Source organism: Falco rusticolus, chromosome 3 (genome assembly GCF_015220075.1).
Source record: "Falco rusticolus isolate bFalRus1 chromosome 3, bFalRus1.pri, whole genome shotgun sequence".
NCBI lineage: Eukaryota > Metazoa > Chordata > Aves > Falconiformes > Falconidae > Falco > Falco rusticolus.
In genome coordinates, this window is record NC_051189.1 from 113,396,786 (window position 1) to 113,414,240 (window position 17,455).

At 46.3% G+C, this 17,455-nt stretch overlaps 1 long non-coding RNA gene across 1 annotated transcript in view; it reads left to right on the forward strand.

The window, feature by feature from the left end:
• The first annotated feature begins 16,271 nt into the window (after positions 1-16,271).
• Positions 16,272-17,455, forward strand: part of LOC119145553 — a 159,573-nt gene continuing 158,389 nt past the window's right edge. Inside the window, exon 1 of the long non-coding RNA XR_005103446.1 lies at positions 16,272-16,464. This is a non-coding gene — a long non-coding RNA (uncharacterized LOC119145553). The remainder of the gene's footprint in view (positions 16,465-17,455) is intronic.

Below are 17,455 nucleotides of genomic sequence, written 5' to 3' on the forward strand. Positions count from 1 at the left end.
GGGCCTTTTCCCTGCTGGAGGGAGCTGTGAAGGAGAGCTTTCCATCATGCTATGTGTTATTCAGTGTAATTATCCCCAAAGACCAAAGGTTGTGTTCCCCTTTTGCTTGCAGAAGCATGGTTCATATTCAAGCCTTAACAATCTTTAAATAAAATAAACCTACGGAGCTGGTGCAGAGGAGCTCTGACAGATCGTGTTCGCTTAGCACTTGTTGCCATGAAAGTGTTTTCTAGATTTATCCTGATTTCCCTAGAATTTTGTTGTTGCAGAGAACTGGAACAAAGTTCAGACAAAGTCAAAATGCTGGTATTTTTAAATACAGCATCTCACTTTCTCCTGTTTACACCACTTTTCATTTTGAATGATTATTTTTGCCTGGCAAGTGATAATGTATTACATCATCAAAAAGTCAGCTTTAAAGCCTGACACACTGCAACCAGGATGTCAGCCATTTGGGTTTGGTTTTCTTTTTGACACCGGATGAAACCAGTGTGAAAATTGAGACCTCTGGGCAAACACACACCATTCCCCTGCTCAGCTTTAACAACAAAGAAGCTTCGGAAGCACACTGTTTAGCACAGTCACCTGTTATCATCGCTTTGTCTGCTCTACATCATGTGCTCAGGACAGCGGGGACCCCCAATACTTGTACCCTTGAACGCACACAGAGTTAAACCGATCAAATACGCGCTGCTTTTATTTACTTTAAGTGACTGAGCTTACCTTGCTTTAGTGAAGACACAGAAATTGTTTGAGCTCAAATCACTCCTGCACACGGGGTGTTGCTGGCTGTGCTCCCTGCGTGCCCAGCACCGATGCTGATCTATGGCATCGTCCAAGCTTTGGTGTCTGAGAGACCAGTCTTGCCTGCCAAGCGATGCCACGGACAGTGGGAATGGATGGGACCTTTGATTTCTTATTTCCTAGAATAAAATGCCAGGAACCAGGCAATTTAAACTGTGGCATCACAACCTCAGGATTGTTTTTGGATTACGCACTCGATACCCAAGAGACGAGAGTTTCAGACCTCCCTTCCTCCCTCTCTCACCCTTTCCCCCTGCCCGTTCCTAAGCAAGATTTTAGCTTGTAGTATGGAAAAACCTTTGAAATCACCCTGTCACTGTGCAGAGCCTTGTATGCAGATGAATGGTTAATAGGTGCAATGCAGACATAATTACGGAGTTATAAGAGCTTTATTTATGGTCTTCACATTAAAGTGATATCACGCTATTAAATCTTCTGCCATTAGCTACTCAGTGTGGAGAGAGAGAGAGAGCATGTAAGTAAGGCAATCAGGAGAAAATTTTCTCATTAGTCTCTTAAGAACAGTGAAAGACAAAGAAAGGTGTATTTGTCAGTCTGGGCTGTTACGGAGGCAGGCAGAGGTATATTACGTACTTCAATATTGTTCCTCTAGAGAAATTTGCACACCTTATTCTGATGAGCAGAGTGTGGAGGTCACTGCACACCTTCTTGGACTTCTCCTGCCTTTGGGCACTTGCCCATGACACCTTTGCTCAGAGGCCAGTCCCCTCGTGCCAAGGGAAAGGCACTGCCCCTGGGCAGTTGGCCCGCTCAGAGCAGTGCGGGATATATTTCAGTTGGAACTTTTTTAGGGGGAGAAAAGTGCAGATTAGGTGAGATCGGAATATTGCTGTGTTCACTGGTGTTGGTTTTGCCTGTGTTCTGCATGATGCAAGCAAAAGCAGCCTCCCCGCAGCCCAGATGAGATGCTTCGTGGCAAGGGTTTCCAAACAACAGGGATCACTTCTGAAATTTTAAATAATCCGTGGGTTTGAAATTCCTTTCCAGCATGTTAAATCATGTCAAAGCTGCATAGGGGTGAGAAGGAACTCTTTATTTACTGCTGCATATCAGTGAGGTATTTTACTGAACTCAAAGCAGAAGCCTTTTGATTTTTCTGTTTGCCAAAAAATTATAAACCCTTTTTTTAGTTTAATTTCCCCAGTTTTTTTCAGAACTGTCAGCAAAATACAGAGAGTATCAGCCCTGTGATTCCATGTTCACCAGAGGCTACATGAAGGGTTTGCTTTCTGTTAAATGACTCTTAAAATGTTCATCTGAAATTAATAGTAGAATATATTTTTATTATGTGATGTGGAACAATAAACCCAGATGTTCGCTGTGCAACAGAGAGCTTGCTGCAGTGATATAAATCTTTGCATTCGTTTAGTTTTTATCTTTTGTCAGATGTGTAAAGACAGCTTTCTGTGCATGTTTTATCCAACTCAGTTTTTACTTAGGAAACTGAAATTAAGCTGTTTTGATCCCAAATGCAAATGTTTTAAATGGATGAAAATGTGAATCCGAAAGATGAGCTGGGTCAGACTTTCAAGGTGCTCTGGTTGGGGTCTGTTTTCAGGTGGGTTTAGGTTTCTAGTTACCCATCTCCTAGATTAATATGACTATGATATATATCAAAGCTTCACCCTACTCCCCAAAAAGTAAATCCAAAGAGAGCTGCTGCTGCTGTGGCTGCTTGCCAGCTTGGGCGGTTGTGCCGTTTGCTCACAGCCATTTCACGGCTCAGTCCTTAACGAGCCAGTGGCTCAGGAGTTCCACCGGTGGCTGCTCTCCTGGGCAGGTCTGAAAGCCTCCCAGACCCTGCGCAGGGACGTGCCCCTGCCAGAATGAACCGCAGCTTCCAGGAAACTGGAAACTGTGTTTTGGAGCGAGAGTATCTGCGGCTTTGTCCTGTGTATAGTCAATTCCTACTGTGGCCAAAGAACGCGTTAGTGTAACTGCTTACTGGTTTTGGTTTTCCTTCCACACCATTTGCTTGGTGTGGCACATTCAGAGGGCAGTGACACACGTGCACATCCCAGCTGCATGCGTGTGGGATGGCTGCGTTGTCTCTTGCCTGGGGCAGCTGATCTTCAGGTCACAGGCTGTGCTGCAGAGCGGCACCACTGCATTTGCTTTGCACGTGGGGAAACTGAGGCACAGTCTACTGGCTTCTCATCACAGTCAGGAAGAAACCCCAGACCTGAACCGAAGTGCTTTCTGCCAGGTCTCCCTTTCCCCTGCCGAGCCATAAGAGTCGAAGTTTTTAAGAGGCTGCAGAGGAGGTGTTGCAGCCCCCAGGCTGTTAGACATTGTCGAGCTCGGCTGTCTGCATCTCACAGCCAGGGCTTTTGATTGTCACCTCCTTCCCTCCTTGTCTCTATACAAGAGGACAAGGGGAGGAACAGCAGGGCTGGGACAAGCTGCACAAAAATGCTGGGTCAAGAACAGTTCAGGAGAGGAAAAAAAGGAAGAAGAAAAGGCTTGTCATGTGCTTCCAGTAAACACAATATCTGACACAGAATTAATGGGGGGATTATGCGGAATCAGCATATACATTTCTCAAAGTGACTTTGCTCGACAGAAGGACACTAATCGTGCTTTCAGAGATCAAAGCCTTTAATCAACGTTTAAGCATCTTAAGTTTGTTCCACTTTATTAAATGAAAATAATGACACTGTGTTTTACATTACATTAGGGAGGAGAAAGGTGCCCCAGAAAAGCTGCCTGTTTCCTCTGTCTGCCTAAGTCCTACTCTTTCTAGCCGAGCACAAAATTACCTCCTGTCCCACAGGGAAATGGGCTTGGTGGCAGCTTACAGAGTCTAGCTGGAAAAGGCAAGCTTGATCTTTGTCACCTATAAGTAGATCAGACACATCTCTTTGACATGTGGTGGAGGTAGAGTCCTGTACCATGGGCACATCCACAGAAGCCCTCCATATGCACGGAGATGACAGGTAGTTCTGTGATGATTTGATGGAGTAAAACTCTTTTTTCACTGCAAAACACAGAATGCCTTATTGAAATCTTTAGCAAACTTATTCCTCTTCTGCTAAGTAGCTTGTACTTGCTGGCAGTGCTCAGGAAGAGTTAGATGTGTCCTTTTGGAAAGTGCTAAAATGAAACTTTCACATTTTCCAGCTTGAAGCAGTTTTGCTTAGAATTCACCATTATTCTTATGATCACTTTTGAAAATGCTCAACTGGAAGTAAAACTTTCCCTTGGGTCTGCATTTACTTTTTATCCTCCAATTTTCCAAAGAAAAAGTTTTTAAAAAAGGTGAAATGGAATCTTTTATTTCCTGTTTTAAATTACGCAGCATTACCAAAAAGCCTTGAAACCAATTATTCAAACAGGTCTTTGCTTTCTCCTATGCTAGAGGACAAATCCTGCCCTTGCAGTGCAAGAACTGCTCCGAGAAGGGGAGTGAAGCTTGGCAAACCTTGTCTCTCCCCAGCACTCCAGCACACGGGGGAGATGGGCCCTTCTGTAGCACATTTAACACCATCTCATCTGCATCCAGCACCAATGCCGTCTCTTATGTTGCAGTGTCGGAGTAGGAAGGACTGGTCCAGCTTTTACTCACCCTCCTTGTTAATTAGGTCTTGCTTTAATAGGCTTACAGTGGTTAACCTAATGAGCATAAGGCAGATGTGACACCAGCCGCAAGTTCTGCTGCGGTTGCCATTTGCTGTCTGTCTGCCGGCTCTTTTTGCTCCGTGCTTGCCCACTCCTGACTGATTTTCTGGTGCAGAGCAGTGCATTGGTTACGTGGGGTCAGAGTGGCACTTGGCAGCCTCCTCCCCAGGTGTGCGTGTGCTGCTGCTTGGCTTGCTCTGCTTGCCCTGCTCAGCTCCCCCTGGGCCACCTGGGGAGCCACCAATCTGCCCTGCTCCGTTCCTGTTCTGTCCTTGCAGGAGATGCGGTGCTGCCGGGATGGATGCCTGTTTGCTATTGCTGGGAGAAAAAGGTGTTTATGGCAGATGGTTGCAGCTCCCCACTCCAATCAATAAATACCCAGTGACAGAGAGATGAGCAAGCAGGATTGCAGGAGTCCGCATCAGCCTGGGCTTCCAGAGCTGTTTTTCAGAGTGCTGTTAGCAGCTGCTCTCCTCCTCAACATTGCTGCAATGCTCAGCTCCTTGGCAGAGCAAATGCATCCCACGGAGATGAGCAGCAGGGAGCCCAAGCCCTTCAAGTCCTGGTTTTGCCTGAATCTGTACGACTTTTGGGTATGTAATGTGTAAGTTGTCAAAAAGGTTCTTCCATCCAGGTCCATCGCGATGTCACCTGTGTTTGGAAAGACCCACTTGCTTCCGTTCTGGTTTAGGTGCAAGCATCTGCCGGGATGGTGTCCATTCCGAGAAGTGTTTGCCACTTTCCCCAGTTCTTTATCTTATCACTGCAGAGACTTTTGGCTGCACGTCTAATTCTTGGCCTGAACATTTCTGCTTTGCCAGCCAGATGGCTTTAGAGGCAGGAATTAGGCAGTCACTGTCAAAACTCGGGGTTTGTTGGTTCACAAGTCAAACTCATGCTCTTTTTTTTCCTCAATTTTTTCTCAAATTGCTCGCCAGGGCCTGTAGAAGTTTGCAGCTTTGCTGCATGTCAGATATCTGCAATCATACACGAATAGGTAAACGGGAGCTGAGATATAAATTTGTAACATCATCTTGAAATGATAAGCTTTTCAATGTCTAAATCTTGTTTTCTTCAGTCAGTATAACCTTGTCTAGACACACCAGTACTATTATTTCTTCCTAAATAGCCAGTCTAACTTTTATGTGTTGGTGAATTCACTCTCTTCTTGCATTCCTTCCCATCCAAAGTCTTATTTATGCTGGGTGGCATTGGGTCCTTCGGAAGTTTGGTTTTCATAAATGATCATTATCACTGTCTCTCCTGTAGTACTGAACACCCTGATCTTTGCACGTTACGTGTCATTAGGTTAAAGTCATTTAGCAAAGACATTAGTCTGCAGCTGGGTGGAACTGTCTAGTGTGCCACTTGGTTTCAGCTTTCATGGTCTGACACTTCAGGCTTTAAGACCTTTATGTGATGAATCTGTGCCTCAGTTTACCTTTCTTACCTACTAATTTCATTTAAAAATGAAAGAAATGCATTTTTCTTCCAAGCGTTGCTGTTTCAAATAGCAACACGCTAACTATTGGTAGCTGTTGGAGCCATGGAGACATTTCCATATCAACAAACACACATGCACAGACACACCAGCAGCACACGCACGTCAGCCTCCGAGCAGAGGGAGAAGTGTGTGGCTCTGCTGCCAGGGAGACCTGCTCTGGCAGGGGCTTTCCTGGGGGTCTGGACAAGCCTTGGCTTCACCTTCTCCCTTCTCCCTGCGCCCTTGCTTCAGAGAGCTACCGTGAGGGTTAGTTCACTAACACTTGTAGAAGGCACCTGAAGTGGAAAATTGTTTATGAGCGTGTCGTTTGGGCAGCGGAGAAGAGCTGTCATGCCAGTTCACTGCTCCCTGTGAAACTGTCACCTCCATTTGGAGTTTGCCTTTTGCACTGTCTGAGCATGGACATGGATTTAACTCCCACCCTGAGCTGCCCAGCATCATCTGGGCTGGCTCTAAAATCGCAGACAGATTTTGATCTGCCTAAACAGGCAGAGTGAGAGTCCAGCAGGAGATTTGTCCATGAAGGGAGTGAGATAAATAATTGACTACAACAGTGTACGAGACGGTCCAGCCTGGTTGCTGGAGCGTGCTGCTTGGACCTGGACAGTGGGGACCTGCCATTCACCAGGAGAGGATAAACTCTCCTCCTTTGTACCTGTTCTAACCATGAGGGCTGGCTGGTGGAAAAAGAGGAGGGGAAATGGTTTGCTCTCCCAGTTATAACAATCCCACTCTTTACCTCTACGTCATTCATCACACAGGGCTCAGGACAAAAGGAGCCAAGGTTTCCATTTTTCCCCCCAGTGTGCATTTGTCTGGTTTTGGTCTCCCCACTGGCGAAATGACTGATGCTGGGTCCCACACACGGATGGCAGCTATTGCTCTGACATCCCCGTAATCCCAGACGTCATCAGCACAAACTTTTCAGCAGCATCTGTGGGGACCCGACACAATGACATGTCGAGCAGAGAACAAAGGGCAGGGGCAATGGGCCGTGCAGCCGCCACTGTCATTCCTTCGCCATCCGTGCTTCTCCTTGGCAAGTGGCTGCGCGCCTGCTACAACCGATTGCTGAGGAGTGATGCCGTTGGTACACGCTGCCACGCCGGCTCATCATCGCTTTTGTCACACAGTGACCTTGGCAGGTATCGAGTGCCTGGCAGCACTACAACCATCAGCTACTGCTGTCTGTTAGGCTGCAGAACCATGGGGCACCCGTGCAGATGCAGGGCGTGCCAGTGAGGGGAGGCTCTCCAAAGTCTCTCCTCTCCTGGCAAGGCAATGTCTGTTTCCTTGTGCAACAGCTTAGGTGTCTGTGAGTGAAGACCTTTTTCAAGATGAAAATCCCCTTTTGCGGGAGGGTGGGAGAAACTCATGGTGGCATGATTTTGAAAGTGGGATGTAAGGGAAGATACAGAAGAAGAGAGGGGATGGATGGATGGATGGGCGGGCACCAGGCTGGGATGGCAGGAAAGTTGAAGGGCAAGGGCAACCTTGAAGAGGCAAGATGGTCCAGGCAACTCAGCAGTGGTGTTGGCAGAAGGCTCGGCAGGCTCCTGTGGCTCTGATGCTTTTTCACACCGACTTCTTGCATTCTGTTCATGTTTCTTTCTATTTCTACACCTGGATCATGGCCAGAATGAAAAACAAGATGGGGAGATAGAAAACTTAGTGCTTTTCAATTAAACAAGAAGCACTTTGCCATTGTAAGTGAGCTTATTTAGATATTAAATCAAAATCAAATGCTTGCACTATCAGTGCTACTTACAGTCTGATAATTAATGATGGCTTTCCCCAGTGAAAACTCTTCTGTGTTCTGTCAGCACCACTGTACATCTTTGATCGAAAGCTTTTTAAGTAGTTTCAGAAGCTGGATCTGTAAAATAAAAATAACACGTAGTGGTAATTCTTTGCCCAAGAAATAAATAATAAAGGCTTGTAACATTTAAGTGTTGGATGTCAGCTAATCAACAATTTCAACATCATTGCATGGCAGTGAGCTGAGAAATGGGAGAATGAAGGGTTTTCTTTGCAGTTATGTAGAAACCCTTTTACATCCCTCTGACAGCATGAAGGAGTTTTAAAGCAGATGTAAATTATTTTCACCTTGTTTTCAGGACCTTTTCTGTAATCTATATGGTGGAAAGGGATCTTAGTGCTAATGAAAACTCAGCTCAGTTCTTTTTAAGGAAATACAAACCATCCCAATTCTATTTGCCCTCCCCCCTGCTAAGTGTTGGAAGAGGATAAAAGCAGACAGGGAGGCAAAACTGCATGCATTGAACTGTTTGCATTAGTCTTTGCTGAGCAAAGTCCCCAAGGTCATGTCCCATCAGGGGCCCTCAGCAGCCAGAAGGTAACCCGGACACCTCTGGAGCTGGAGGCTTGAACTGCTGGAATGAGAAGCTGATTGCAGGTATAAGGGATGCAGGAAGGTCAGAAACCTGGGATGGGGATGTGGCTGGCAGGTCTCAACTCCCCACCCATTCCCCACCTTTCTTACAGGGTTAGGACTGGCCTCCATTCCCAGACAGGCCTTTCTTTTCATGCCTTTTTTCATTCTCCTGCTCCCTTCAGGAGCATGTAGGAGAGCTGTCTGCTTTCTCACTCCTCCATGTGGAGGTAGAGTGACGTCCCACCTGATGCTCCTGAGCAACACGTGCCTCCCCTCTCCATCCTCTGCCAGCGCGGCAGCGGATGGGGGGGCAGTGTCTCCAGCTCCCCTCTCCCAGCCTGCCTGCCAGAGGAGGCTTCTCTTCTCCCATCAACATGCTCAGCGGAGGAGACAGCTGCCAAGTGCAATAATTAGGCCTCACCTCACTCCGCCTAGCACTGCCAGCTGCTGCTACAATTAAGCTGCATTATTTCTTTCTAAATTGAGAAACGCTTCCCCTCCTCCCTTTGCTCCCTTCCTTCTTCCTCCCACGCGATTCACTCCAGCGCTTCCCAGCCCGGGTGGGATGCTCGGTGCTGGGCAGGGGGTTGAGCTCAGCGCAGGACCTGCCCCTCCGTCTGGGCGAGAAGGAAAATGTTTTCTGCCTTGCATTGTGGGGAGGGGAGAGGAGGGAGTAGGTGGAGCAGTGGGTAACCTCCGAGTCTTCCTTGCAATCTGTCTGCTGTTACCACCTCGGAGGGGATCAGCGCTAGGCAGACAAGAACTCTTCCCACACATCTTCTTCTGCCTCCCTCGATCTGTGCCCTGTCCCGTGTCCCCAGCTACAGGGATGCTGTCACCACCAACACCCCAAGCGGTGAGGGACATCTCTTCAGCCCTCTAGCACAGCTGCTTGCATGAGTTCGCTCACCCTGTTAAGCCATCACAGGCCAGAGCAGCGTTAGACAGTAGATCTTCATGATTTTGGTTCATCTGGGCTGAGAGTTTAAGTTTGAGCTCCTGTAGCGGGTCAGTATGCAGATGATGAGTGCAGCAGCATCCTCAGAGAGGTGACAGGAGCTGGCGGGCATGGCAAGCCCTAGCAGCCGGGGGAGTGCATGGACCTTAGACCTTAGTGTACAACCAGGACTGGAAGCAGAAAGGAAAACCATGGTCCTTCCCTTCTCTTGGCTGCCAGCTTGCAAACAGCAGCGGGAGGGCATACCTGCTGGTCAGGGACAGCCGCGTGGTCCAGTGCATGGCCAGAAGCAGACCCATCCTGCAGCAGGAATGCTTCCATGATGTTCAGGTGACAGGTGCATCTCCTCTGCCATGGAGGACAGGCTGTCACGGGTGGGCTCCAGCGTCTCCAAAAGAAACCACGTGGCCTGCCTTGCACAGAGGTGCAGGGCTCCAAGAGCAGGCTGACTTGGAAATAGTTATTAAGAAGTTTCCCATTCGGCAGTCATTACATCTCATGCTAGAAAAACACAAAATGACATGAAGCGATGGTCAGTAGCCCATAAAGGACCTATTCATTCTTCTCACTGTGGTTAGATTTGTTGTTTGTTTCCTTTTTTGTTTCAAATCAGGAAATCATTAAAAAAGCATGTTGGAGCAATCTGAGCAGGATCATGGCATGAACAGTTTGTCATGTTTCCTCAGACTGCATGACAGGACTACTGGGGGGATCTTTAGATTTAATCTTTAGCGCTGGACTTTCCAGAAGCGACAGCTTAGGTGCTACTCACTTCTCCCCTTCAGCCTGTTATTTACACACTCATTGCATCTGGTGTCTGTAGTACATGAATTCTTTATCGTGGGGGTTCTGTCCTGCAATGGAGGGACAATAGGTCTGAATTTGTCATCTAAGGGGACTGTAATCATGGTAATTAACTGTTTGTAGATTTTAGTCTGGCTGGCAATAGCGTTTCACACAGCGTATCTTCCGCAGAAAGATTTCTATCACTTCAAGCAGATAAAAACTGACATAGGTTCAAAATGGCTTGGAAAATCAATAAGCAATAAAACTTAGCATGAAAACAAATAAATTAGCCCAATCAGAAAAAAAACACTGAGAGATCATCAAACAAGTTAGACAGATGAATTCAAATGTCACTCCAAGAGATGAGCAGTTGTTAAGGCAGTGATGCCAGGCTCCCTTTGAAAATATTTTCTCAACCTCTTTCTTTCTTTAGGATTGGGCTTGCTTCCATCTGCCAAACTCAGTCTGAATCAAGTGGAAAAAGACAGACAGCCTATAAAATACCTCATTTTCCTAGAAGGCTTTTTCCTTGGTGTTACTCTTCCATAGTGAGTTTAGCAGTGGCTGGAAGCGCCCTTGGGGAGCGGGATGCACCGTGGTCCCCCACTTCCATCTCTGCTGATAGCAGCTCAGCAAAAGGGAACCGCGGGGCTGTCGCACTGGCCTGGGCTGGGACTCGGTGCTGAAGGGGCAGCTGGAGCTCAGCCCATGCAGGGAGCTGGGCTGGAGGCTGGGATGGCGCAGGAGGGGTGCAGGACCCACCTGCGGCCGTGGGGTTGTCTTTGCATGGCAAGAGCCCAGGGCTGTGCCTGGAATGAGTCCCCCTGCATATGCTGGGGATGGGGAACCAATTTGCCCGAGTGATTAGCTAATTAAAATGCACTAGAACAACTGCAACTGAATGTCTGACTGTAACCTTCAACTCTGGCTTAGTACATAAACCTTGCTTTATGCCCTGTGCAAAGAAGTGAATTTAATGTGCTTGGACTCAGCTGCTCAGCCTACCGAGAGGTACCGACAGCTCCTCCAGTACCGGTACCTCCCCTCAGCTGTGAGCATCCCTTTATATCTTATAGGGCACTGAATAGGCTTAAGGCTAATGATTTAAGGGCAATATGGACTGGGCTAGGAGAACTGCTAGGTGTGGATGCTGGCAGGTGTTGCTATTATACTGGGAAAGAGTCTCACCCAGTTTCCAGCAGCAGCAGAAATAATATTTTTTTTATTGCTTTTAATTATATGTTTTTAGCTAAATTAATCACTGGAGAAGATCTAGTATTTGGTACACCAGAATTGCACCATGCTACACTTACTCTCAATTTGACCCTGTGGCTTTATGTGAGCTATGTCTATGGATGTTAATTACAAGGAGAGGAAAGAATAAATCCAGTGGTTAAAAGTCCAGCTGGGGGCTTTAGAGCAGAGCTGGCTGGGCAGTGGCGTTTGGTGGCTATTGCAAAATATCTAGGGGTTGACTTCGTACAAATTGTGTTTTCTCCAGCTTGTTAGCAAAAAGAAACGGAGTAAGAAATCATTCCAGCTGGAACAAAACGTTTGCTTCATTTGGGGGAGATTGTGAAGTCCTTGTTGTTCAATTGTCTAGAATGATGTTGAGTAATAAAATTCCATTGAAAAATAAAACATCACAATGTTTTGATAAAGAAAATTTGAAGTGGGAGAAGGGGACCAGCAAGCTGAAGTGAATGAACTCAGCACTAGCTCATGACATATCCCGGGCTGGCTGGAATTTGGTTTTTGTCCAACATAAAGCAGCTGAGCCCAGCTGTGCTTGGAGGAGGCAGCCTCAAGTCCCTGCCTGTCACAGGCTCCTTGATGGCCCTCAGGTGAGCCACTTTGCCCTTTAGACCTCCATGAGGGGCAATTTCAAGGGAACTTCCCAGGGAAAAAAGTAAAAATCTGCGATTTTCACAAATGGCTAATCCATAGAGCATTTCCGTCTAATCTAAAGGTTTTATTTAGATCAGTTCTTTTTGATTTTGGCCTTTTCATCCTTTCTTGCTTTAGAAGTCAAGTTGTATTTTTAATTGGAAAATCAGCCTAAATAGAAACCCAGAGCTTTAAGTTAGGAAGACATTGAAACAGGATATTTCAGACTTCAGAACTTTTTGAACACTTAAAATTACCGATGGGTCAGAATGGACTTTTTCCTTTGAAAAGTTGTGGTTCCAGGACATCATTTCTCCATGGGGCAAAAGATGAGGGAATTTCTGGGCAATCTCTGAATATTTCTGGTACCTGCAGCAGCTTTTTGAAACTCCTTCACATACCTTCACTTTTACCCTCCCACACACGCTGCTGAGAAATAAATCCTTTGGAAATGGAAATCAGGCTTGAAGTAAACAGATTAGTAATGGTTATTTGGTAACACTTTATTAATTAAATGTCCTAAATACATTTCAACCTAGGCATTTAATTTAGATTTATAAGGATAATTTAGATTTATAAGAATCGTTATTATACATAAAGTACAGTAAATGCCAATTGATTTTTATAGACAATATTTACTGAGGTGTAACCACACTGCAAAATTTAATTATCTTCATACTTAGTTAAAAGGCTGGTACAGAGGTTTCAGAACCAGGACCTTGTGTAAGGGCTGGCAGGGTTGGGAGCAGCTTCTGCTGTCCTCACCTTAGCCAACCTTTGCCCTGCCCCCTGTCTTCTGGAGTAATTTCCATAAATGCCAAGTAAAATGCTCCACATGTACTTTCCAGTGGGAAAATCTTTCACGTTGTTGTTCACTGGGCAAAGGGCAGGACACTGGCAGCTGCCCGAGGACCGAGATGTTGGATGTTGAAGTGGAGCTAGTCCCCATCAGCATCCTTGCTGGTAGAGAGAAGTGTGATGGAGCTTATCAAATATTTTCTGTCAATACAGTGCATCGTTAGGCCATATTCTTAATAGAAGAACCTAATACCTTTTAGCATCGCTCATCATAAAAAGGGCCAAGGTGTAAGGAAAATGATGTCAGGGAAGCCGGTGGAGTCAGTGGTTATGGGCAGCAGAGGAAATTTCTGACTTGGGCTGTGGAGCAGCCACTGATTTGTCATTCTGGGGCTGTTCATGGGAAAGGAGCCACATCAACACATCTCCATACTGGGAGAAAAAATTACCGTTTTCAAGTTGTCGTATATGGTTTCCAAAAGAGGTAACCATTTTGTTCCAAAGGATTTTTTAGTGTTTTGTTCTTTATATAAACATACTTTTGCCATCTGAGCAGCTTTCATTTTCTTGTTACCCTGCGTAGGAACTCATTCATAAATCAGGTCAGATGTATCTTCCCCTTCCTGGTCAGAGGCAACCCAGAAGTTAGTGCCCATGTGGATGCTGGTCAGAGGGACCACAGCAGCCAGTGCTCCTGGGGAAGGAAAGCAGGGACCAGCCATGCTGATAAAACCATATGCAGAACCAACATTTGCAGCAAGATGGAACACAGCCTGAATAACCAAAACTGCCGTTTCCAGTCCTGCAGAGATGGGAACATGCAGCAACAAAATAATTTACACTGCTGTCTTCCAGGATAGAAACATCATCAGTACAGGGATCTCTCGCTGTTTCATTTTGCAAAATTTTTACAAACATTTGATTCATTGGCAGTTTAGGAAGGTTCAGGTTCTGTAAGCTTCACTTTGAGATTTTAGTAAGAACGTGCCCAGCATCTCAAGCAGAGGCCAATGAGTCTCACCTGTGTTCATGTCAGCCCCATAAATCAGCCCAGACACTCAAAAAAGTTCATGAACCTTCAGGAAACTTTAAACGAACCTGGACTGAATCTCCAGGCTAGATGCAGTTCTCATAGGAAATAATTCACAACATGCAGCTCAAAGGGAAAGATAATGATTTCTAAAGTGAAAATAACATAAAGCATGGGTACAATATGGGATAAACACATTTTTAATGCAGTCATGCTGAAGACTTCGCTGTTGTAATCTTGGAATGTAAATTTGCCTGCTCTGACCACTCTGACTTTCCCCACATTTTTCTCTCTCTCACACGACAAGTACCGAAAGCCTACAATCCTCATCAAAATTAACAGTAACCCCAAATGCTTTAAAACCTCTGCAAAGTTCAGCTCATGCTGTATATTCTGTATTGTATCTCTTTCAGATGCAATATTGCACATTTTCCAGATGAAAAGTGATCCACTGCTGTACGGGGTAATTTCACAGCTAAATTGCTCAGTGGTCGTAAGGAATAACAGTTCAGCTGCAAGCCAGTGCATCGGGCAGGGGATGAGCATATGGCAGAGACTGCAGTTTGAGTGGAAAGATACTGTGCATGGGGAATCTAGCAAATGAGATAATCCTTTTGCATCTGTAATTGAGATAATTACTTGGAATATGGATATTGAGTTTGTGGAGGAGGAGTTTCTGTGCGTATGCTGGTGCATCTATTCATGTATTTGTGTGGATTCATGAATATTTGAGCTGACTCACTGGTTGTAGTTCTGGACCAGTTGAACTCAGTGATGATGCTTTTGAGGAGGCCAGGCTTTTATTCCTAAAAATGTCAGTCTTCATGTGTAATACGGGACAAAGAGCGACGATTAAGGTAGACTTTAGGAAGGAGAAGGCTAGGTGCCCGCATCACCGTCACCCAGTGGGAACAAGGCTCGTGACCTGCGCTGGCGCCTTTGCAGACTCCTGGGATAATGGGATGCAAAGGAGAATCAGAGTCTAAAATACTTCCTCCTACATGTGCTGTGGCCATGAAGTTGAAAACTTTTTCTGAAGCCTTTGGAAATTCAGAGGAATTTGGGTTTTCCTTTGTAGCTGTGCTTTCCTGTGTTTGTGTAGTGCAGCCTGGGGGGTAGAAGCACGGTTTGGCTGTGCTCCAGAGTCACAGCACCACATTTGTGCCATGCTGTGCCTGAGCTGGCCAACCGAGCCATTCAGCAGGGGGGCTCAGTGCCTGAGCAGCATGAGGCCATGTTAGCAAGCCATCAGCTTTGTAGGTACATGCTCTGTTCGTGCACCGGGACCCTACGTGAGCTCCTTCATGGCAGCTTGCCAGAGGAAGGAAAGCAGGAACTGATCTCTCACGAGCACTTCTTCACTGTCTGTGTCTGTCATTCTGGTGCAATTCTGAACTAAAATGGCTTGACACGGGCTTCTTCGACTTCAGTTCCCAGGGTGTCCCAAAATTTCAAAACTTGGCCCAGGACATGCAAGCGCAGCAGTGGAAGGGTGAGAGCTCAATGGCTTTGCACAAGAGCAATGAGCGCTGGTCCAATGGTCCGATGCTGGACCCGCCGTGTGCAGGTAGCAATTTACTGCCCCGCTTGTCTTCTGGGTATAAGCAAGCAAAAATGGTGCTTGGACAGAGCAGCAGCCCCAGAGGTGAGGTTTTTCTTTTTGTTGGCCTTGCAGAGAATGACCAGACAGAGAAATGAAAAGAGAGATAAATCTACTGACGCACACAAATATTGTGATGAAAATTAAGGCAGTTCTGTTGTGTGAATGTTTCGAGGAGCACAGAGCGCTGGGAACATGTTCCAAATGTCAAATGGATTATACTCCAGCACCCTTATTGTTTCATATAATTCTCATCTAATGTCACCCCTGGCAACAACAATACAAGTCTCAATATTCACTTTGATGTAGCCTCACTGAATATTTTTAAGCAATGAGGAAATTGCTAGGGGGAGCGAGAGAAGGAGGAGCAGGCGGGGCAGGGGTTGCTGTTGCACCGAACACAAGGGTGACAAAACAGATGCCCAAATTAAATCCATCAGAAAGATTGAGTTTGTAATTTCAGGGTCCCTGTCACCTGTGCTGCTGAAGCCTGGATAGGCTCACATTTGAGTTTTAATCATGAGGTTTGTCTCCATTGGAATACAATTAGGGAGCCGTGAGCTTGAAGCAAACAGATTGGAGGAGCACAGTGAAAGCAAACGCAGTAACATGAAGGGGGACAAATCATCTTAATTTTGCCAGGCTGAACAGAGCTGTCACATTACAAGGTCAGGCCAAACAAGCTGGTTTTGTTGGAAGGAAGGATAAAATGACTAGAAAGGTGGAAAGTGCAAAGAAGCAGCACGGGCTTGTCCTTCATTACTTTATTACTCTTTTGACCCCAAAGGTTTTCATAAAGTTGATTAACAGATATAGCAACCAACCCTCCCGGCCCTAATACAACCATTGCTTCATCCTCCTTCCAGGCACACGCTGGCTGCTTCCTGTGAGAGCGTTTGCACAGCTCCTCTGCAGCACCATCACTGAGCTGGTCCATGTCCCCCTTGCACCCAGCAGAGCACGAGTGGCACGGTGCAAGGAGGGAGCAGGGGAGAGCACAGCTCCACCTCCTCTGCTGAGCACCAGGGATCAGCTGCACAGCATCGCTCCTCACCTGCCTCAGGTCAGTGACCACTCCCTGCATCCACCTCCCTCCAGCCCAGGCTGGATCCATGAAAAGCTTCCTTGGATTGTCTCAATGCCTCTTCTTCCATGCCCACACCGCCGCACTGAAAGAGGAAGAGCCCATCCTATATTTGCCTCCTAGAAGCTGTATCTCTGTGTGAGGCTTCATGTTGCACATGGTATGGGAGAGGGGACAATATTCTGCTTAAATGCTTTGAGATGCTGCTGAAAAACATCATAAAACTTGGCCTTTGGTCTGCTAGGATTAACAAATAAAGCATTCCTCCTCCTGCAAGACCTCCTCTGGGAGGCATGTGGACGTCCAGGCAGTACAGGTGGGACCAGGACAGTGGTACCCTTTTCTATCAAAAATTTCCCTGGCTGGGGTGCCAGTGAGCATGCTGGGGGGCCAGCAGCTCCTCTCAGGGGGCTAGACCTGCACTTGAAGAAGTAAGAGTAAATGGGAATTAGGAGCATTCACACTTTATTCAGTGTAGGCTCTAATTTTCAGACCATGAACAAAATCTCATTAAAGTCAGTCACAAAGTTTATGTCCTGTTGACCTGAAAGGAGGTTGGCTCAGACAAAATCTTTGTACAGGAAGAGTGGAAAGCATTTCAAAGCAATTAAATCAGAGAGATGCTTTGCCTTTCACTGTATTCTGTGAAGAGTCTCCTGGAGTAGCTGCTGCAGTCTGTTTCAGATTGATACTGTCGTGCCAGACATCCAGACCTGGGAATGGACAATTTTGGGTCCATGTATTTATAATCTCAGTGTGTGGCCTCTCTTCTGTGTCCTCCTGTCTAAACTGATTGCACAGTGTTTGTCTTATTCCAAGAGCCATCATATGTGACATGGGCATAATGTTTCACTTCTTATTTCTCCCTTAAATTATAGGAGTTTCACTCAGCTCTATGATTTGTGTGGTCGGTATTACAGGCATCAATCACAGCTTGCCTTTTTGTCTCCCATCTCTAATGCCACAAGGT